Source organism: Vespula vulgaris, chromosome 17 (assembly GCF_905475345.1).
Source record: "Vespula vulgaris chromosome 17, iyVesVulg1.1, whole genome shotgun sequence".
Lineage (NCBI taxonomy): Eukaryota > Metazoa > Arthropoda > Insecta > Hymenoptera > Vespidae > Vespula > Vespula vulgaris.
In genome coordinates this window covers 246,437-269,535 of record NC_066602.1, presented here as the reverse complement: position 1 = coordinate 269,535, position 23,099 = coordinate 246,437, and the positions used below count along the sequence as shown (strand labels likewise).

Here is a 23,099-nt window from a genome sequence, read left to right as displayed (position 1 = left end):
CGGAATAGATTATTTTAATTGACTTGCGTAAAACACATTGAAATGAAATACGTAAAACAGAAGAGAATGATATAACGAAAAAATTAATTTAATTCTCATTGATGAATATTTTCAACGACAAGAACTGGATGAAAAATATTTGCCTATTTTCAAAATACTTTAATCAATTTCTAATTTCTTGTTAAATTAGTAAAAGTAAGGAGAAAAGGGAACGAAAGAAGGAATAAAGAGGAAAGATAATGATACGTCCTAGTTAATAGACATCAATAGAGAAATTCATTTCCTCACAGTTTATGACCTTTTATTTTCTTTCGAACATATAACAGGAGATATTGATTAATCGATTTAAAGCGTAATAACCCTTTGCAGAGGGCGTATTCTTTGACGCTATGCTAACGAACGATAGCGAAGAGCGGGGGAAAAATACCGTCTATCAGAGCAGGCCGATAAAGCTTTACGTCATTCCTTCGGTGGTGGTCGAACTGATAATATGTGAGCAAGTGTCGTACAATAAATATTCGTCTTGCGTATACTTTATACGTTCCAGAGGGTAGTTTTACAAGCGGTTCAGGCGGTGGAAACAATTTCTTCGTTCTCACTAGTCTTTTGTTTATGTTATCAATATAAGGTAAATTTATCAGTGGTCATTAATATGTGATTTATTATAAAATTTCAATTATATTTTATCGAAATGAAACTGATTGTCGTGATCAATACCAACATTATAATTATTTGTTGCTTTTCGGTGAAGGTATTTTATATTTCTTAAAGGCGCGTAATTAGGTTTATCTTTGTTACCTACACAATTGGATGAGCAGTTCAATGCCTATCGTGAGTCTTTACTAACCTAGGAATTTTAAATTATTATATAGATAGAATAGAGAAAACGAAGGTGCAGTTCCAATAGTCGAAGTATTGCAAAGGAGTCCAATGGACTTACATTTGAATTTAATTCCAAAGAAGATACACGAAATTCAACTACGCTCAACGTCGTAATGAAATATTCCACATCCCAAGTGAAACATATTTACATCGGTATTTCCTGCTCTTCCGAACATGAGTTCTACATCGATAGTACAAGTGCTCTGTTTACCGAAAGGTAAGATGTTTTAGAGATAAGATATAAATTTTTTATTCTGAAATGTAATTTGAAATATTTAATCTCTATCATAAGTATATTTTACAATAATTTATTGAACTTTTACATAGATTTTATGAAGTCGACGAAAGTATTTCCATTTCAAAATGAATCCATTTCAAATAATCCATATGATATACACCAAATTGGCGAGAAAAGCATCTAATTATCCGGGGTATGGAAACACCGTGACGCCAATGCTAACGCAATACTATAGCAACGATCAACTTGAATATTGGATTTTAATAAACGAGGTATGAAAAGATCAGATATAAGTAATTTGTCACATATCTTATACAATTTTCTACATGAATTTTATCTTTTATAATATAGCGCATTGGATTGTGAAAGCGGAAGAGTGATTCAAGAAGGAATTCGAGAACGAAGAAAACGAACGCGAAGAAAGAACACTGTTAGCTAAATACCGAAGATGTCGTGTGAGAACGATGAAATTGTTTCTCCCGTTTTAATTGCTTATAAAAGTATTCTTTCGGACTTATGAGGTATATGCACTGGCGACTATTTCCCGTGTGGCACTCACTTGCGTATTACTGGTTCGAAAACCACCGAAGGAATGACGTTCCCTGGCGAAATTAATATCATGTCGTCCCCTTATATAACCATGCTTCCTAGCTAGGGGATGACAAATTTCCCCTCTCCTGTAGTTATGTAGTTATATACTCATGTCCTCTATGTACGTGAAAAATTATTTCAAATCTTGTAACCTTCTAATGAAATTGACCATAATTCTTCCCATTCTTAATTCAAATAAACATGTAAAACACTATTTTTTTTTAATTTAAATTATGTAAATAATTATATATTGGGTATATTAATTACAGCTAAATAACCGCATATTCTTTAATTATAATATAATTAATTATTATGAAAATTTTTTGTAAAAATAATTACAATAGTTATAATTATTGTAATTATGAACATTAATTTCTATGATATTACTCATAATTTATCAAATTTATCAAAATTATCAAAATTAATCAAATTTGTAATGTTTTTTCTTTAGTAAGTTCAAGTTATACTTAAAAATAGTGTTCTAATATTATTAGATATTAATGATATTACAATTTTCATACTATGTAATGCCTATTCTAGAATCTTCTGTCGTATGCGAAGACGGAGAAAATCGTCCGTCATATTTCTTTGTTTACTGATATTATATTTTCAGAAAAATCCCAGAAATAATAAGTGAGAAAATCAAAAGTGTTATATTATTTTGGTGTATACTGTTTCGTGATGTCGAAATATACAATTTGAGCCTTCAACCCGTTTACTTACTTATTTCTTTTCTAATCACTCAATATCGTACTATCTAAGATTATCAACTTCTCCCGAACTTTTTAATGCTTCCCGGAGAGACTGTAAAGCAACGTGTTAGATTTAAAGGCCAAATGTTCCGTTTCGAAAAGTCGTTCTTGTCTTTAATTTATCCGTAAAGATCCATATCCTGTTCATTATGTGACTGAAATAAAGCAGAAAGAAGACGAAAAAATTTATAGTGCCAGTGACAACGAGCAATCACGAGATTAATATGGCGCTGTTTTCGAATGTTTCATTCGAATGGTAATATGAAGAGACGGAAAATCCCGTTCTCAAAGGATCGAAGTGGGTTTTAGCTAGAGGATACAATCGATTGTGTTCAGAAAGATTTGTCGAAGGGCCGTCCGATGTTGCAAGCGGGACCTTGTTCAAAGGAGAATCGAAATGGAACGGAGGGAGGTTTATATTGGAAAAGAATTAAAGCTGCTGCGACGATTAAAACATTCACCGTTTGTATATGATATAATAGTATCAAATACTAAAAATATATCCGAAATACTTTAAAATCAGAATAGATTTAAACTATACATGAAATATGAAATCCACGTTTAGATCACTCTGTCATTATTGTTCGCTCAATTTAAATAATCATTCACTATAATTAAAAACAGAAGAAATGTTGAGTTCCATGTTGTTCCAAACTGTTTGCCAAAATAATCACACGGTCTTCAAAAATATTCATAATATTTAATATACGTTTTTCGATGATATAGGAATTTAAACGAAATAATTTGCTAGGTAGAGCGAATTCTCTTGTTAACGGGTATTGATCGGTATTTAACGACCTGCATGTAGGTAATACCTACTCTCATACATATAGTCAAGGACCGTTATATTGATCGATTTATTATTACAACCCTCCATACACCAGCGGGATTACGTGCGCCAGTTCAAGTGGGCGGGGATGAGTGGACGTGTCTGCGTTCCTCTGCTTTATTTCGAAAACAAAACAGGTAATTTTTCATTAGTTTCCCTCTTATCAAACCATGCAGACAAATCGATAACACGATTAGCAGTATAATTCAATTATCTATTTATGTATAGCATTTAATTACCCGTTCAAGTCTCCTGCAGAACGATGTACCACGACTGATTACATACTTCTATATAAACGAGTATATTTTTCGTGGATAATCGTGATAATTGTTCCTTGTCACGTAGTCATTGTTTCACAATATCGAGTCGACGGAGGAAATATAAAAGTTTGCATAAAGTGAAATAAAAGGCGACGGACATGTGTTACAATATTTGCTATGCAGTTGTCTTCAACTACTGCAAATGTTCAAATTACCAAGTTCTATGAAAAGAATATGAGTCGGTCTTACAGAAAAGAAGTACGTTCAAACGGTCAACAACACTTCTCTAAACCGCTTAAATGAAGTGATAAGGACTTGTCTGCAATGGTACACGAGTACGCCTCGTACGATGCAGTGATATTTGATGGAGTAAACAAGTAATCATAAAACTGAGGAGATATTTTCGAAGCTGAACTCGCTTCGTATTGAAACTTTTAGTGAAATAGATAGTTCCCAAGACTAATAAGTCAGAAAATCAGAAACGTAATATTCTTTTGGTATATATCGTTTCGCGATTTCGTAAGATACAATTTGAGACTAGCAGCGCTTTCAATTACTTACTTTTTTTTCATTAAGAGAATGGCAAAATATCCAAACAATAGTGAGTTTCGTGTCATAAGTAATACCAAAGAGGAATTCCAGAGAGACATTTATACAGATACGTTAGAAAAAATAAATATTATTCGGGTAAGAAAACGATAAGAGTGATAGTGATTACGTCCAACAAAAAAACGGAGAGATCTCGTACATAATGCGAGGGATGATAATGTGGAAAGAGAATTGATTCAACATTTATCATAGACATCGTAGAAAATTATAATGAACAAAATTATGATTCTTTTGCAAAAACATATGATCCCCCATGTCTACAAATTCCTCTAATACCGGGTATTGATCGGGACTTAACGATCTGCACGTACGCCTTTTCTCCTACCTATCGTCCAGCACCATCATATTAAACGAGTAATTACCTCTCCTCGTGAACGTGCGCATTTACGTGAGCGAGTTCAAGTGGGCGTGTCTGCGTACTTCTCCTCTCATATTTTCAAAATAAGAAAGGTATCTTTTCATTAGTTTTTCATCTCATCAAACCAGCCAGAGAATTCGATAATACTATTAGCGGTATAATTCAATTATCCATTTAGCTGTATCATTTAATTACCTGGTTAATTCTTTTGCAGATCCATCTACCACGACTGATTTGACTCTTCTCTATGAACGGTTACATTTTCCTAGAAATTTACTCCCTATTGGAGAATGCAAAACAATAATCCCATTATACCTCCAGTTATCGAATATTTCATATAATATGTTCCAAATCAATTGGTTCCTAAAAAAATAGTCCAATGCTCTGCAAAATAAGTAATAGTTATCAAACAATGAATCTAAATAGACAATTGAACTATAGAGCTAATCTCCAATTATCTGCTTCACCTGATGATAGGAATACAAATGAAAACATATTTTCTTTATTATCAAGAGAAGACAGGAGTTGTATGCATACACGCACACAAGACCGCGCACTCAATCCCGACCCCTCGAACTGGCGCAGATAGGCGCGCACCAGAGCACACGCAGAGAGAGAGAATAACGGTGGGGTTAAAACGAAAGTACTTGGCTAAATAAGTACAGGAGTAGGAATTAATAGCAGATAATTCGCGCTACGCACCAAATCACTTCGTGCGAATTTCAATAATCATGAAAATCGCCAATTAAATATTACGAATATTTTTCAACTAGATGTCGTGAATATTACGACAACCAATTCAGCATTTCTCCTTTCTGAATTATATCCAACGATTACTCAATTTAAATCGATGGAATAACGATGACGTGAAATGGACTTTCCATTTCCCATATAGCTTAAAAGTATTCCCCTATTAACGTTATTACTTTCAAAAAAGATGAACCTTCTCATCGTCCCTGCATGTTAAATTGTTTTGTATACCTCCCTCAGTTTCATTTTAATTCCCCTTTGACCCTTGCCCCTCTTGGAACTTCTGACGAACCCTCTACAAATCCTTCTGAGCACAATCGCATATACCCTCCAGCTAAAGCCGCTCACGAGTGGTTCTTTTGAAAAAGCCAAATCCCTCCCATTTCCACGTACCACCGTTCCAAACTTTATAAAACAGTTCCATGTTGGTCTTTCAAAACTTCTTCGGAAAAAAACAAATGTTTTTTCTTCTTTTTCCTTCTCCTAGGTATTCCATTTGTACACAAGTGCAAAAGCACGATGTTCCTTCTTTGGTTAGATCTTCCAACTGCTTCTTGAGAAACTCTTCTGCTTTTATGATGCCCTATATAATAAAAGGTGATATTAATAAAGAAAATTGGATAAGATACGTGACCAGTTACTTATATCTATTCTCCTCGTACCTTGTGTATCAAAATTCAATATCCAAGTCGATGGTTTCTATAGTAATGCTCTAGCAATAGCAGCATGTAGCTTCCATACACAAGATAATTAGGTTCGTCTCTCATCAACTTGGTTTCCACATCATTTGAAAGATTCGTAATAAATTCGTGAGCAGCATCAGCTTCCTCCGCCGCATTTACGATCTGACACATTAAATGACGTAAAGAGTAAGACACGTAAAGCAAAATTCTATGAGAAAATATTAATTTTATTCATATATTATTATTCACCTGCTCTCCTTCATCCAGCATCTTGCTTCCCACATTTAATGTTCTTCATTACAGTAGTTGAAAAATAAGTGGATTCTAGATTTATATGCACTAATATAATACATTAAGGATAGCTAAAGTTAAGAGACCTAATGACCCTCTCATAAATAGAAATAGTCCCGTCGCCATCATAAAATCTGTGTAAAAATTTAAGAAATTATTATAAAACGTACCTATGATCTTTTAATATTCCATATTACACTTTGGAATAAAAAATTTATATTTTATCTCCAAAATATCTTACCATTCGATAAACACAGCAATGATTGATTGACCATTATCATATACGATTAAGGAGGAAAATGTTTTCGTTTCTTATTGAAGTTCGGCCATCTATACTATTCTTTTGGGAGGTATCGTCGGATGTGCGAAAGAACAGGAAGTGCAATGAAAATATGTTTCACTTCTGGTGTCGAAAGTTTAATTATCAAGTTGAGTGTAGTTGAAATTCTCGTGTCTTCTCTAGAAGTAATTTCTATTCAGATAGCAGTCGATTCTGCTCCTTCGCAACAATTCAAGACTATTGGAACTGCTTTCGCCTCCGTTTCGTCTTCGATTACTCTGGAAGAGTTTGCAATTCGTAGATTAGTCGAGAGTCATGACAGACGCTCAATTGTTCATTTAAATTGTGCAGTCATCAAAGGTAAATCGGGTTACGCCCTTTTAAGCGATATAAAATTTCTTCACCGAGAAGAAACAAAATAATAATTAAGATGGTATCGATCACGAAAATCTGTTTCATTTCCGTAATATTGTATTGAAATTTTATAATAAGTTACATACTAACGATTACCGATTAATATTACATCGATAAGGAACAAAAGACTAGTGAGAATGAAGAAATTGTACCGTTTGGATTGCTTGTAAGTTTCCTTTGGGACTGAATATTATTAAGTGTAGACGCGATTATTTAGCACTTACTTACTTACTTATTACTCCTTCAAAAATTATTGAAAGGATGACCTTCGCAGACGGGGCTCCTCTCCAAATCGTCCCGTCCGAAGACCAAGCTAATTTTCGAGGCGCGGCTCGGTGGAAGGGGTTATAGCATTCAGGCGGAACAATCAATACCACGTATTACACGATAGAGAGAGCGGAAGGTCATAGGTCATGAGGAAGTAAATTTCCGATCGGGTCATTATCAACTGGACAAATTATTTTCCTTTTTTTGCTTCTGGTCTTTTCTGTTTCTTTCAGCCATTGTTTGTTTATTATATACAACTAGAAGTTAACTAAAGAACTTTGATAATCGGCTTTTAATATTTTTCTTGTTTTTAACGTTAAAAATATTTATCAATAAGTATTAATTTCGAGAAAGAAATGTTTCTTGAAAATTTGTTTCGTAACATTACCTTCTATTCTCTTTGTTTATTTACGTTAACAAGCCTCTCTCTTTCTCTATTACGCAGTGCCAGAGAATATGGATTCAGAGATAATAATTAGTTATATTTATTTTTCATTTCGCGTAATTCATTTGAATGCCCTTTACGCAATGCATAACGATAACTTCCTATTCCGCGGTCGAAAGAGCCAAAAGGGTTGTGAATGGGGGGAAACGGATTTGTCGACCAATTCCTTTTATCTCGACTTACCGCCGCCCTCTCCAATAACCAACCCAATGAAATAATCCACATAGTATAATTACATAATGTACGAAACGCTTTTGCTTCGATTAATTCATAGCGCCCTACCAAGAGTTAATATTAAATGAAAAGGAATTAATTTGTTTATCGTTTTCTCTTAATTAAAATAGCTTGTAAACGTTATTATACACATATTTAATTGCCATCTGTCAAACGTCGGCCCAAAATGATATTTATGCAAACAATATTCTCTTCCGTTTTCTTTTTTTCATAATAAAAATGGTATAGTCGGCGAAGTAATCAGCATGAGAAGTATCTAATCGTCCTTTGTAATTTTCAGTTTTTTGTTACAATACATCGACAGGGACGCGATGTTTTATGTTATAGCACGAATTTTGAAAAGTGAAAAAACAATACATATCCATATATCTCATGCATGGAGAGCACACATTCAATTACCCATTATCGATCGGTGATATTGTATTATCAAAGATTATCAACGTCTTCCGAAACTTTTCCAGTGCATCTAGGAAATACCATAAATCATCGTGCTGGAATCAGTAGCAAGGCATTTCCTTTTGAAACATCGTCCTTGTCTCTAACTTTCCCGTGATAGCTTGTTGAATACCGTGTTCGTCTACTGATCGACATTAAAGGAGAAGAGAAAGAGGAAGACAAAAGTTATAATGACCATGAGCACAAACCTTCTCGAGACCGATGTAGTACTGTTTCACTAAGCTACGTTCAAATGCTGGTACGGGGCTAGGGAATATGTCCCATCAAAGGATCCCAAAATGAAACAGCTTCGGTAAGAGGATTTAATCGATTGCGATCGGAAAAGTTCAACGAAGGGACATCCGAAGGTACACGCGGATCGTGAATCAAAGAAGAATTTTTGCTCTAATGAGGGAATATTCCTTTCTAGAAAAGAAGATTTCTTATCAATAATAGCGTTGACAGTGTTCTTGGATATCGAACTATGTTTATTTTGATAGCAATTAGTTAGAAAATTATGTTCACCGTAACGATATTTATTTCAACGCCATGGGTGAAATTGGGAACGATAAGGAAAATCTTGGGCGATTAAGAATGATTTCAGAAAGGAAGATCTGCGAATCGATGTTGAAGAAGAAGAAGAGGAAGAAAAAAGAGATACAGGAGATGAAGGTGTCCAAGAGGAGTGTGTAGATTATTTGTCCACGCTCGCTCACGATTTAATCGAAGATAGATTTTATCTCGACGATGATGATTCCACAGATAAATTTAATTCTAATCGTATAGATGTTTGTCCTTGGCCGAACATTGACTTTGTAAATTCCGATATAAATTGGAAAATTTCTAACACGGTGTATCGTGAGAACGAAGTTAAATGGATCATCGAGACCTATCGGGAAAAATAAAAATAATAAGCAAAAAACAGAAAATGACATCGAGAATAGATACGATTATGAGAATGGAAGGTTTAATCATGGATTGAAGAATGAGCGCTGGAAAATAGAAATGAAATCAAGGTAGGTATAAATGATTAAAATTTCAAAATTATTAAACCTGTAGGGATGATTAAAGGATTTACCGATTTGTCCCATATTTACCTTGACATCGTTATACCATGAAATTAAATTAAGTAATCATTCCTTTAAATTAAAAATAGAAGATATGTTGAATAAACCTTCTTAATTATTTGTCATAATATTCACATCGCGTGCTTAAGAAATATGCATAATATTTAATTTACGCATTAGTGTAATATTGTAAAAAGAACGATGTAATTTGCTACGTAGTCAGGATTCTCTTGTTAGTACGTTTTGATAGGGATTTGAACAAAATGCATCTGCGTATTACGGTCTTCCCTACGTATCAAGTACGTTCGTTTTAATCGATTCGGTATTATTCCTCTCCATCCGTGATTCGGCACGCTTGGATGGGCCAGTTCAGGTGGACGGGAATGGGTGACGCTGTCCTGTGAGCGTACCTCTCGTGTCTGATTTTGAAAACATGAAAGGTGTTTTTTCATTTGTCTTTCCCTTATCAAACCAATGACGGAATCGGACAATTGGATGTGAACATTGTATAACGCAATTATCTATTTAAATACATCATTTAATCACTCGGCTACATCTTTTCATAGCTATGGGCGCGAAACTGATTTAATTATTCCGTTCGAACGAGTACATTTTCCTTGATATTAGCTCCCTGTTGAAGAAGTGGAAACAATGATCCAATAATCCCTCCAGTTATCTAATATTTCGTATATTATGTTCCAAACCAATCAATTGCTTGGAAGATATTTTATTACTCAATCTTTATTTGAGAATTGTTTATTTCTATTACGCATAACCGAGCATGGCGACAATTTTATTATATTTCTAGTAAGATGACATTTGTAGTTTCCGAATGTATTGTCTCTACGACTCCTTTGTTATATAAATACGATCTCAAAGGGGAAATTTCCTTTTGGTTTTATCTTTCCTTTTTCCATTCGGTTCCGCTTATCGGTCTTTTTCTATACCTCATCTCTCCCTCCTGCTTAGTTTCTTTTGTAAGCATCGACTTTACTTTATCTACTTTTCAAGCAGAACCTTATGCGTGGACATTATCAAAAAAAGGAGACTTCCAAAATTGTATTTAAAAGAAAAGAGTATCTGAAAGAAGAGCTGTCTTCTTACAACATTTATCATTTTTACTTTGAACGATGTCGACCATTTGATCGAACGACGATAGTAAGAAAACAATATAATAGATCTATACTACGTTTGAGGAATGGCCACAATATGCAAATGTTTATGATATGTACACTTATACAAATATTTAATCATTCGAGTAAATATTAGAAGAATGCTAAATACATTTGTCATATTATATTACTAGAAATATAACGAACTCGTTTCTACACTCGCTTATACGTAATGAGAAATGAAAAGATCGAAAAAGATAATATTTCTGGAGGAACTAAATAGTTTGGAGCGTAATATACGAAATATTTGATTCCTCGAAGTATAATTGGATATTTCTTTGAAATTGTCCAGTCTGGAATAAATTTGTAGGAAAACGTACTCGATCCTTTGAAAATTAGTCGTGATACATCGATCTGCAAATTAAATAATACATATAAATAGGTAACTAAAATACACTGCTATTATTGTTATCGAACTTTTTTTAATGAGACGGAAACAAATGAAGAAATACCTTTCTTCTTATCAAAATGAGAAAGGAGATATAAGCATGCACGGCCACAGAACCGCACACGTAATCCCGCCCACATGAACTAGCGCGCATGAGCGAACTCAAGAGCATTGCTACATGAAGTGGGGTAATAAAAAATCGATTACCATGAAGGTACTTGACGAAACGTTTGGAAGAACGTAATGTATACATGCTTTTTCATTAAAACCCAATCGAAAGGTATTTGCGCTACGTAGTAAATTAATTCGTCCAAATACCTATATTTCTGAAAAACGGTCATTATATATTGTTTTTAAGCAAATGTCGTGAGTATTCCGACAAACAATGTAGAAACATTGAACCAAACGCTTCGTCTCTTTTTAATTACGTTGATTAATTATTTAAATTGACGTTTTAACGATAACACGGTGAGGTGAACGTGCACTGAATATTTGACGCAAAATTTACATGTGTTGCCAGGCTAACACTACTACCCCGCAAAACGGAGAATTTTTCGATCGTACAAGCAGATTTAATCGTTTTCAAAGATAAACCTGTCTGAGTATCATTTCAATTCCACTTTAATTCAGATGCGGTTTGGTACGGCGAACAGCCCTTCAATAAATCTCTCCCACCACACTCGACTATGTCCCGTAGCTAAAGCCGCTTATCTTTGGACCCTTTCAATAAAATATATTCCGTCTCCTCGTACCACCATTCGAATAAAGCTTTGTAAAACAGCGCCGATATTAATCTCGCAAGGTTCGTCGTCGCCGCCAATATAAACGTTTCATCTTCTTCCTCCTCCTCATACTGGTTAATCTCGATCACGTAATGAAGACGGGATGGAACACAATACTATGCATCACGAAAAGACGAGGACGATGTTTGAAAAGGAAACGCTTTCCTCTCAAACCCAGAACGTTGATTCCTAGTATCGCTAAAAAGCATTAAAAATGTTTTGGAAATCGTTGATAACTTTAGATGGTAGAATTCCGCCGATCGATACTATGTAATTGAGGGTTAGCGCATAAGATATATGGACATGTGTTTTCTTTTCTTCCTTTCTCTAAATGCGAGCTATAATATAAAGCGTGAAGTTACTATCGAAGAAATGTAACAAAACCCTGTAAATGTGAATGCACAACGCTTTCGATGATAACACGCGACAACTTCGGAAGTTAAATGCTTGATATTCCATGACAGATGAAGAATCTGTTTCGATCGACGAAGACTTCTTCGAAAGTATTTTCTTACAAATGTATATGTTCATAGGAAGGTAGTATCTTTAAGGATCATAATGAAAAAACAGATACCTCTCATACTGATCAATTTACCCACGATCTTATTTTTATTATGATCGATGAAAATATTGTTTACATAAACAAAATATTTGGCCGATTTTGTCAGAAAGGAATCAAAAATATGTATAATGACGACTCACAAGATATTTTTATCATGAGAGAATACCAATAAAAGGATTAATTTCATTTCTTAAATGTATGGTAGGGACAGATCAATAAAAATGCAGCAGAAGCAATCGTCACAATATTCGAATGGTCATGCAATGTGGATTACTTTATATGACAGTTACAAAGAAATCATAATAATATGTCGAATTAAAAGGGATTTATCGAGATATTCATTTTCTCCCAACTCATATACTTTTCGGTTGTTTCAGCCGTGTCGGCCGCGGAATAGATTATTTTAATTGACTTGCGTAAAACACATTGAAATGAAATACGTAAAACAGAAGAGAATGATATAACGAAAAAATTAATTTAATTCTCATTGATGAATATTTTCAACGACAAGAACTGGATGAAAAATATTTGCCTATTTTCAAAATACTTTAATCAATTTCTAATTTCTTGTTAAATTAGTAAAAGTAAGGAGAAAAGGGAACGAAAGAAGGAATAAAGAGGAAAGATAATGATACGTCCTAGTTAATAGACATCAATAGAGAAATTCATTTCCTCACAGTTTATGACCTTTTATTTTCTTTCGAACATATAACAGGAGATATTGATTAATCGATTTAAAGCGTAATAACCCTTTGCAGAGGGCGTATTCTTTGACGCTATGCTAACGAACGATAGCGAAGAGCGGGGGAAAAATACCGTCTATCAGAGCAGGCCGATAAAGCTTTACGTCATTCCTTCGGTGGTGGTCGAACTGATAATATGTGAGCAAGTGTCGTACAATAAATATTCGTCTCGCGTATACTTTATACGTTCCAGAGGGTAGTTTTACAAGCGGTTCAGGCGGTGGAAACAATTTCTTCGTTCTCACTAGTCTTTTGTTTTTGTTATCAATATAAGGTAAATTTATCAGTGGTCATTAATATGTGATTTATTATAAAATTTCAATTATATTTTATCGAAATGAAACTGATTGTCGTGATCAATACCAACATTATAATTATTTGTTGCTTTTCGGTGAAGGTATTTTATATTTCTTAAAGGCGCGTAATTAGGTTTATCTTTGTTACCTACACAATTGGATGAGCAGTTCAATGCCTATCGTGAGTCTTTACTAACCTAGGAATTTTAAATTATTATATAGATAGAATAGAGAAAACGAAGGTGCAGTTCCAATAGTCGAAGTATTGCAAAGGAGTCCAATGGACTTACATTTGAATTTAATTCCAAAGAAGATACACGAAATTCAACTACGCTCAACGTCGTAATGAAATATTCCACATCCCAAGTGAAACATATTTACATCGGTATTTCCTGCTCTTCCGAACATGAGTTCTACATCGATAGTACAAGTGCTCTGTTTACCGAAAGGTAAGATGTTTTAGAGATAAGATATAAATTTTTTATTCTGAAATGTAATTTGAAATATTTAATCTCTATCATAAGTATATTTTACAATAATTTATTGAACTTTTACATAGATTTTATGAAGTCGACGAAAGTATTTCCATTTCAAAATGAATCCATTTCAAATAATCCATATGATATACACCAAATTGGCGAGAAAAGCAACTAATTATCCGGGGTATGGAAACACCGTGACGCCAATGCTAACGCAATACTATAGCAACGATCAACTTGAATATTGGATTTTAATAAACGAGGTATGAAAAGATCAGATATAAGTAATTTGTCACATATCTTATACAATTTTCTACATGAATTTTATCTTTTATAATATAGCGCATTGGATTGTGAAAGCGGAAGAGTGATTCAAGAAGGAATTCGAGAACGAAGAAAACGAACGCGAAGAAAGAACACTGTTAGCTAAATACCGAAGATGTCGTGTGAGAACGATGAAATTGTTTCTCCCGTTTTAATTGCTTATAAAAGTATTCTTTCGGACTTATGAGGTATATGCACTGGCGACTATTTCCCGTGTGGCACTCACTTGCGTATTACTGGTTCGAAAACCACCGAAGGAATGACGTTCCCTGGCGAAATTAATATCATGTCGTCCCCTTATATAACCATGCTTCCTAGCTAGGGGATGACAAATTTCCCCTCTCCTGTAGTTATGTAGTTATATACTCATGTCCTCTATGTACGTGAAAAATTATTTCAAATCTTGTAACCTTCTAATGAAATTGACCATAATTCGTCCCATTCTTAATTCAAATAAACAAGTAAAACACTATTTTTTTTTAATTTAAATTATATAAATAATTATGTATTGGGTATATAATTATAGCTATATAACTGCATATTCTTTTATTATAATATAATTAATTATTTTAAGAAAATTTTTTGTAAAAATAATTACAATAGTTATGATTATTGTAATTATCGAAAGTAATTGCTATGAAATTAATCATAATTTCATAAACGAAATTTGTCTTGTTTCTTCTTTCGTAAGTTATGCTTATTGTAAGTAATGCTTATTGTAAAATCTTCTGTCATATGCCGAGAAAATCCTTCGGCATATTCCTTTGTTTACTGATATTATATTTTCAGAAAAATCCCAGAAATAATAAGTGATAAAATCAAAAGTGTTATATTGTTTTGGTGTATACTGTTTCGTGATGTCGAAATATACAATTTGAGCCTTCAACCCGTTTACTTACTTATTTCTTTTTCTAATCACTCAATATCGTACTATCTAAGATTATCAACTTCTCCCGAACTTTTTAATGCTTCCCGGAGAGACTGTAAAGCAACGTGTTAGATTTAAAGGCCAAATGTTCCGTTTCGAAAAGTCGTTCTTGTCTTTAATTTATCCGTAAAGATCCATATCCTGTTCATTATGTGACTGAAATAAAGCAGAAAGAAGACGAAAAAATTTATAGTGGCAGTGACAACGAGCAATCACGAGATTAATATGGCGCTGTTTTCGAATGTTTCATTCGAATGGTAATATGAAGAGACGGAAAATCCCGTTCTCAAAGGATCGAAGTGGGTTTTAGCTAGAGGATGCAATCGATTGTGTTCAGAAAGATTTGTCGAAGGGCCGTCCGATGTTGCAAGCGGGACCTTGTTCAAAGGAGAATCGAAATGGAACGGAGGGAGGTTTATATTGGAAAAGAATTAAAGCTGCTGCGACGATTAAAACATTCACCGTTTGTATATGATATAATAGTATCAAATACTAAAAATATATCCGAAATACTTTAAAATCAGAATAGATTTAAACTATACATGAAATATGAAATCCACGTTTAGATCACTCTGTCATTATTGTTCGCTCAATTTAAATAATCATTCACTATAATTAAAAACAGAAGAAATGTTGAGTTCCATGTTGTTCCAAACTGTTTGCCAAAATAATCACACGGTCTTCAAAAATATTCATAATATTTAATATACGTTTTTCGATGATATAGGAATTTAAACGAAATAATTTGCTAGGTACAGAGATTTCTCTTGTTAACGGGTATTGATCGGTATTTAACGACCTGCATGTAGGTAATACCTTCTCTCATACATATAGTCAAGCACCGTCATATTAAACGATTTATTATTATTAATCCATATACTAGCGGGATTACGTGCGCCAGTTCATGTGGGCGTGAATGAGTGGCCGTGTCTGCGTTCCTCTGCTTTATTTTGAAAACAAAACAGGTATTTTTTCATTAGTTTTCCTCTTATCAAACCACGCAGACAAATCGATAACACGATTAGCAGTGTAATTCAATTATCTATTTAGTTATAGCACTTAATTACCCGTTCAAGTCTCGTGCAGAACGGTGTACCACGACTGATTTTACATACTTCTATATAAACGAGTATACTTTTCGTGGATAATTGTGATAATTGTTCCTTGTCACCTAGTAATTGTTTCGCAAGATCGAATCGACGGAGGAAATATAAAAGTTTGCATAAAGTGAAATAAAAGGCGACGGTTATGTGTCACACTCTGCTATGCAGTTGTCTTCAACTACCGCAAATGTTTTGAATGAATTGAAATCCGGTAAAGAATAATGATGATTTACTATCAAGGAATAAAAAAGGTAGAAATGATATAAAGTGCTAAAGTGATATTTCCATTTATTAAATGATTTTTCCTTATATACACGGCGACATTTCGTCGCGCGAACGTAGTATATATTACATCATATTATACAGTGGTATTTGATTTATATGAATTTATATACATCGAGGGACAAATTTCTCGAAAAGAAATCAAAATCCTATTCTATAATTTTCTACGATATCCATGATAAGTTTTAAAGCAATTCTAGTACACCATTTTGTGCTTACTTTGACTTAGTTTGTCATAAACTCTTTCTGTAATCAATTAGTTCGGGAAAAAGTAAGGGCAGAGTATCGGACCAAATTCAATTCGTAACTCAGGTGAAAATCTTATTAGTTAATATTATATAAAAGCGTCCCATTTCTTAAATATTTTTTTATCTTCAACACTCCCCGAATACATATTTGGTTGCTCTTTTCTTTAATATTATTTCTTTTAATTTCAATTTTTTTTCACTTACTTATTTACGTTTTTTTTTTTAAATATTATTTCCATAGAATTATTTACAAATGGATTTTTTGACTTTCTCGTAAATAATAAGTTAAATAACATTTTTTTTTAAATTAAAGGAAAAGTAAACATTTATCAACCGTCGTGTTCACATTTATCTCTCTTGCGCAGATATATGAAAGTATGGAATCCGTATCAGTTGATTCACTTTCCCCATAGATATCTCATTGCTTCAATCTTAATGACATCTCTTTTATTATTTCAACTTATTTTTCAAGTTTCTCTTTAATTTTACTTTCATGTATATGCTTAGAGATGTTCAGATAGATATAAATACTTTAGCAACATGTAGACAAATGTGTGAACAAACAGGTATACAAATGTATTAGATTTTAGTATACAGTAAGATATATATGTATATATACATATATATAGATATGAATGTATGTATTTGTATATATATATATATATATATATATATATATATATATATATATATATATATATGTATAGAACCCGTCTGCCGCGTGAAAAGAACAATCAAGATTGCGTTCATGAACACATCAGGCAGAGGAACAATTAATTACGCACATTTTTCTGAGGTTATCATATAGAATTGTAACGAAGGTCTATCGAAAATGGTTTTACGACCCTCTATTAACAATTCCGTCATAAAGGATTGCATAAAAGCAATCAACAAAACAATAAATTGAGAGAAACAAAAAATTCGAGTATGTTTTATCTTATCGAGTGTATGTTGTTTAAGACGATATAGATGACATAGAATTCATTATCGTAATTGATTAATTGCTGATATACTACTCTAAGCCTATCCTTTCTGGATCTCTTTAGGATTTGCTTAATGACGACTGAATAAACAAATTTTACTCCCTTTCAAAGGATACAATAAATTCAAGAATCAAATCGAGCTTATTCTGCCACAATATAATTCTTATTGTAAAATCTTCTTTTGTAAAAAAATGTTTTCGTCGGAAGTTATATCTACTTCCATATTCCTGGAAAACATTTTCTCCATATATTACTTTCCTTCCTTGCAAAAAAATACATATTGATCAAGTTATCGAAGAATTCATTTTCGTTATTGCACGATAATAAAAACATGTACTCGGAGAAAATCTTTCGTCACATTTATGCTTTCCTAATATTACCTTCTTCTCTTTCCCGTATTTCCCCTCCGAGAGAACCATTCACTTAGTTAGTCAAGGAATGGTCAAAATACCAAGTCATATAAAAAGAATATCACTCAGTCTTACAGAAAAGAAGTACGTTCATAACGGTCTGAGGGCTTCTCTAAACCGCTTAAATAAAGTGACAAGGACTTGTCCGCAATGGTACACGAGTACGCCTCGTACGATGCAGTGATATTTGATGGAGTAAACAAGTAATCATAAAACTGAGGAGATATTTTCGAAGCTGAACTCGCTTCGTATTGAAACTTTTAGTGAAATAGATAGTTCCCAAGACTAATAAGCCAGAAAATCAGAAACGTAATATTCTTTTGGTATATATCGTTTCTCGATTTCGTAACATACAATTTGAGACTACAATTACTTACTTTTTTTTCATTAGGAGAATGGCAAAATATCCAAACAATAGTGAGTTTGGTGTCATAAGTAATACCGAAGAGGAATTCCAGATAGATATTTATACAGATACGTTAGAAAAAATTAATATTATTCGGGCAAGAAAACGATAAGAGTGATAGTGATGACATTCAACAAAAAAACGGAGAGATCTCATACATAATGCGAGGGATGATAATGTGGAAAGAGAATTGATTCAACATTTATCATAGACATCGTAGAAAATTATAATGAACAAAATTATGATTCTTTTGCAAAAACATATGATCCCCCATGTCTACAAATTCCTCTAATACCGGGTATTGATCGGGACTTAACGATCTGCACGTACGCCTTTTCTCCAACCTATCGTCCAGCACCATCATATTAAACGACTTATTACCTCTCCTCGTGAACGTGCGCATTTACGTGAGCGAGTTCAAGTGAGCGTGTCTGCTTGACGTACATCTCCTCTCTTATTTTCAAAACAAGAAAGGTATCTTTTCATTAGTTTTTCCTCTCATCAAACCAGGCAGAGAATTCGATAATAAGATTAGCGGTATAACTGAATTATCTATTTAGCAGTATCATTTAATTACCTGGTTAATTCTTTTGCAGATCCATCTAACACGACTGATTTGATTCTTCTCTATGAACGGTTACATTTTCCTAGAAATTTACTCCCTATTGGAGAATGCAAAACAATAATCCCATTATACCTCCAGTTATCGAATATTTCATATAATATGTTACAAATCAATTGGTTCCTAAAAAAATAGTCCAATGCTCTGCAAAATAAGTAACAGTGTTACCAACCAATGAATCTAAATAGACAATTGAACTATAGAGCTAATCTCCAATTATCTGCTTGACATGATGATAGGAAAACAAATGAAAACATATTTTCTTTATTATCAAGAAAAGACAGGAGTTGTAGCATACACGCACACAAGACCGGGCACTCAATCCCGACCCCTCGAACTGGCGCAGATAGGCGCGCACCAGAGCACACGCAGAGAGAGATAATAACGCTGGGTTTAAAACGAAGGTACTTGGCTAAGTAAGTACGGGAGTAAGTATTAACAACAGGTAATTCGCGCTACCCACCAAATTACTTCGTCCAAATTTCAATATTTATGAAAAATGCTAATTAAATATTACGAATATTTTTCAACTACATGTCGTGAATATTACGACAGACAATTTGAAAGATAGAATTCAGCATTTCTCCTTTCCTAATTATATCCAACGATTACTTAATTTAAATCGATGGAATAACGATGACGTGAATATGGACTTTCCATTTCCCATATAGCTTAAAAGTATTCCCCTATTAACGTTGTTACTTTCAAAAAAGATGAACCTTCTCATCGTCCCTGCATGTTAAATTGTTTTGTATACCTCCCTCAGTTTCATTTTAATTCCCCTTTGACCCTTGCCCCGCGTGGAGCTTCGGACGACCCTTCTACAAATCCTTCTAAGCATAATCGCCTATACTCTCCGGCTAAAGCCGCTCACGAGTGGTTCTTTTGAAAAAGCTAAATCCCTCTCATTTCCTCGTACCACCGTTCCAAACTTTATAAAACAGTTCCATGTTGGTCTTTCAAAACTTCTTCGGAAAAAAACAAATGTTTTTTCTTCTTTTTCCTTCTCCTAGGTATTCCATTTGTACACAAGTGCAAAAGCACGATGTTCCTTCTTTGGTTAGAACTTCCAACTGCTTCTTGAACAACTCTTCTGCTTTTATGATGCGCTATATAATAAAAGATGACATTAATAAAGAAAATTGGATAAGATACTTGACAAGTTACTTATATCTGTTCTCCTAGTACCTCGTGTATTAAAATTCAATATTGAAGCTGATGGTTTCTCTGGTAATGCTCTAGCAATAACCTCTTATCTTCATTGGAAGTAATTACAATTCAGATAACAGTCGATTCTGCTCCTTCCCAACGATTCAAGACTATTGGAACTGCTTTGGCCTCCGTTTCCTCTTCCGTATCTGTGGAAGAGTTTGCAATTCGTAGATTAGTCGAGAGTCATGACAGACGCTCAATTGTTCATTTAAATTGTGCAGTCATCAAAGGTAAATCGGGTTACGCCCTTTTAAGCGATATAAAATTTCTTCACCGAGAAGCAACAAAATAATAATTAAGATGGTATTGATCACGAAAATCTGTTTCATTTCCGTAATATTGTAATGAAATTTTATAATAAGTTACATACTAACGATTACCGATTAATAACAACATCGATAAGGAACAAAAGACTAGTGAGAATGAAGAAATTGTACCGTTTGGATTGCTTGTAAGTTTCCTCTGGGCGATTATTTAGCACTTACTTGCACATTACTCGTTCAAAAATTATTGAAAGGATGACCTTCGAAGGCGAGACTCTTCCCGAAATCGTCACATCCGAACACCCAGCTAATTTCCGAGAAGGGGCTTGGTGGATGGGGTTATTATGTTCTACACGGATCAATCAATACCACATATTACGCGAAATAAAGAACCGAAATGTCATGGTTCCAAAGGAATTCAATTTTTGTTTCAATTTTCAATTTTCGAATGATATTCTCATATACTGGACAAATTATTTTCATTTTCTTGATTCTGGTCTTTTCTTTTTTTCACACCCACTGTTCCTTACAATCTAGAATTAGAAATTAACTAAAGAATTTCGATAATCGGCTATTAATATTCTTCCCGTTCTTATCGTTAAAAATGTTTAATAAGAAGTGTAATTTCGAGCAAGTAATATTACTTGAAAATTTGTTTCGTGACATTACCTTCTGTTCTCTTTTCATTGTTCTAGTTAACAAGCGTCTCTCTTTCTTTATTAGACAGTGCAAAAGTATATGGATTCAAAGATAACAATTAGTTCTATTTATTTTTCATTTCGCGCAATTCATTTGAATGCTCTTTACGCTATGTATAACGATAACTTCCTATTCCGCGGTCGAAAGAGCCAAAAGGGATATGAGTGGGGGAAAACGGATTTGTTGACCAATCCCATTTATCCAGACATACCGCGGCCCTCTCTAATTAACTACCATATGAAATAATCCATATAGTACAATTACTAAATGTACGAAACGCTTTTGCTTCGATTAATTAGGAGCGCCCTACCAAGAGTTAATACTAAATGAAAAGGAATTAATTTTTTTATCATTTTCTCATAATTAAAATAGCTTGTAAACGTTATTATACACATATTTAATTGCCATCTGTCAAACGTCGGCCAAAAGTGATATTTATGCAAACAATATTTTTTTCCGTTCTCTTTTATTCTTAACAAAAATGGTATAACCGGCGAAGTAATCAGGGTGAGAAGTATCAATCGGCCTTTGAAATTTTTAGTTTTCTGTTACAGCTCATCGTCAGGGACATGATGCACTATGTTACAGCGCGAACTTTGAAAAGTGAAAAAACAATACATATCCATATATCTCATGCATGGAGAGCACACATTCAATTACCCATTATCGATCGGTGATATTGTATTATCAATGATTATCAACGTCTTCCAAAACATTTCCAGTGCTTCTAGGAAATACCATAAATCATCGTGCTGGAATCAGTAGCAAGGCATTTCCTTTTGAAGCATCGTCCTTGTCTCTAACTTTCCGGTGATACCATGTTCAATACCGTGTTCGTCAACTAATCGCAGTTAAAGGAAAAGAGAAACAGGAAGACAAAAGTTATAATGACCATGAGCACAAATCTTCTAGAGACCGGTGTAGTACTGTTTCACTAAGCTACGTTCACGTGAAGGTACGGGACTAGGGAATATATCCCTTCAAAGGATCCAAAGGTAAGCAGCTTCGGTAAGAGGATATAATCCACTGAGATCGGAAAAGTTCAACGAAGGGACATCCGACGATAAAGGCGAAGAGGAAGAAAAAGGAGATACAGGAGATGAACATGTCCAAGGTGAGTGTATAGATTATTTGTCCACGTTCGCTCACGATTTAATCGAAGACAGATATTATCTCGAGGATGATGATTCCACAGATAAATTTAATTCTAATCGTATCGATGTTTGTCCTTGGCCGAACATTGACTTTGTAAATTCCGATATAAATTGGAAAATTTCTAACACGGTGTATCGTGAGAACGAAGTTAAATGGATCATCGAGACCTATCGGGAATAATAAAAATAATAAGCAAAAAACAGAAAATGACATCGAGAATAGAAACGATTATGAGAATGGAAGGTTTAATCATGGATTGAAGAACGAGCGCTGGAAAATAGAAATGAAATCAAGGTAGGTTTAAATGATTAAAATTTCAAAATTATTAAACCTGTAGGGATGATTAAAGGATTTACCGATTTGTTCCATATTTACCTTGACATCGTTATACCATGAAATTAAATTAAGTAATCATTCCATTAAATTAAAAATAGAAGATATGTTGAATCAACCTTCTTAATTATTTGTCATAATATTCACATCGTGTGCTTAAAAAATATGCATAATATTTAATTTACGCTTTAGTGTAATATTGTAAAAACAACGATGTATTTTGCTACGTAGTCAGGATTCTCTTGTCAGTACGTTTTGATAGGGATTTGAACAAAATGCATCTGCGTATTACGGTCTTCCCTACGTATCAAGTACGTTCGTTTT

At 33.7% G+C, this 23,099-nt stretch overlaps 5 long non-coding RNA genes across 17 annotated transcripts in view; 3 read left to right on the top strand and 2 right to left on the bottom strand.

The window, feature by feature from the left end:
- LOC127070082 (uncharacterized) overlaps window positions 1-23,099 on the top strand; it is a 61,915-nt gene that overhangs the window by 6,950 nt on the left and 31,866 nt on the right. For 6 of the 8 annotated variants that reach the window (XR_007783989.1, XR_007783982.1, XR_007783988.1 and 3 more), the window contains exons 1-2: window positions 22,032-22,401; window positions 22,483-22,736. This is a non-coding gene — a long non-coding RNA (uncharacterized LOC127070082). Of the gene's footprint in view, window positions 1-22,031; window positions 22,402-22,482; window positions 22,737-23,099 lie in introns of those variants that run through there. The other 2 variants (XR_007783983.1, XR_007783984.1) reach the window with 2 other exon arrangements.
- LOC127070073 (uncharacterized) lies at window positions 243-15,017 on the top strand. Its single transcript, XR_007783948.1, has 4 exons — window positions 243-628; window positions 873-1,099; window positions 1,210-1,392; window positions 14,150-15,017. It is a non-coding gene; the product is annotated as an uncharacterized LOC127070073 (long non-coding RNA).
- LOC127070075 (uncharacterized) lies at window positions 280-7,332 on the bottom strand. Of its 5 annotated transcripts, XR_007783961.1 has the most exons (6): window positions 7,166-7,315; window positions 6,485-6,801; window positions 6,202-6,377; window positions 5,932-6,114; window positions 5,663-5,852; window positions 280-2,618 (listed from the first exon to the last, which is right to left on the bottom strand). It is a non-coding gene; the product is annotated as an uncharacterized LOC127070075 (long non-coding RNA). The 5 variants fall into 5 exon arrangements; XR_007783960.1 differs by having other exon boundaries at window positions 280-5,852; window positions 7,170-7,332; XR_007783962.1 differs by having other exon boundaries at window positions 280-5,852; window positions 7,162-7,318.
- LOC127070087 (uncharacterized) lies at window positions 3,377-11,888 on the top strand. The gene is made up of 3 exons (XR_007783997.1): window positions 3,377-3,429; window positions 8,345-9,334; window positions 11,748-11,888. It is a non-coding gene; the product is annotated as an uncharacterized LOC127070087 (long non-coding RNA).
- On the bottom strand, window positions 15,052-21,438 carry LOC127070079 (uncharacterized). Of its 2 annotated transcripts, XR_007783969.1 has the most exons (5): window positions 21,258-21,272; window positions 20,811-21,121; window positions 20,302-20,471; window positions 20,033-20,222; window positions 15,052-15,215 (listed from the first exon to the last, which is right to left on the bottom strand). It is a non-coding gene; the product is annotated as an uncharacterized LOC127070079 (long non-coding RNA). The 2 variants fall into 2 exon arrangements; XR_007783968.1 differs by lacking the exon at window positions 15,052-15,215 and having other exon boundaries at window positions 16,434-20,222; window positions 21,258-21,438.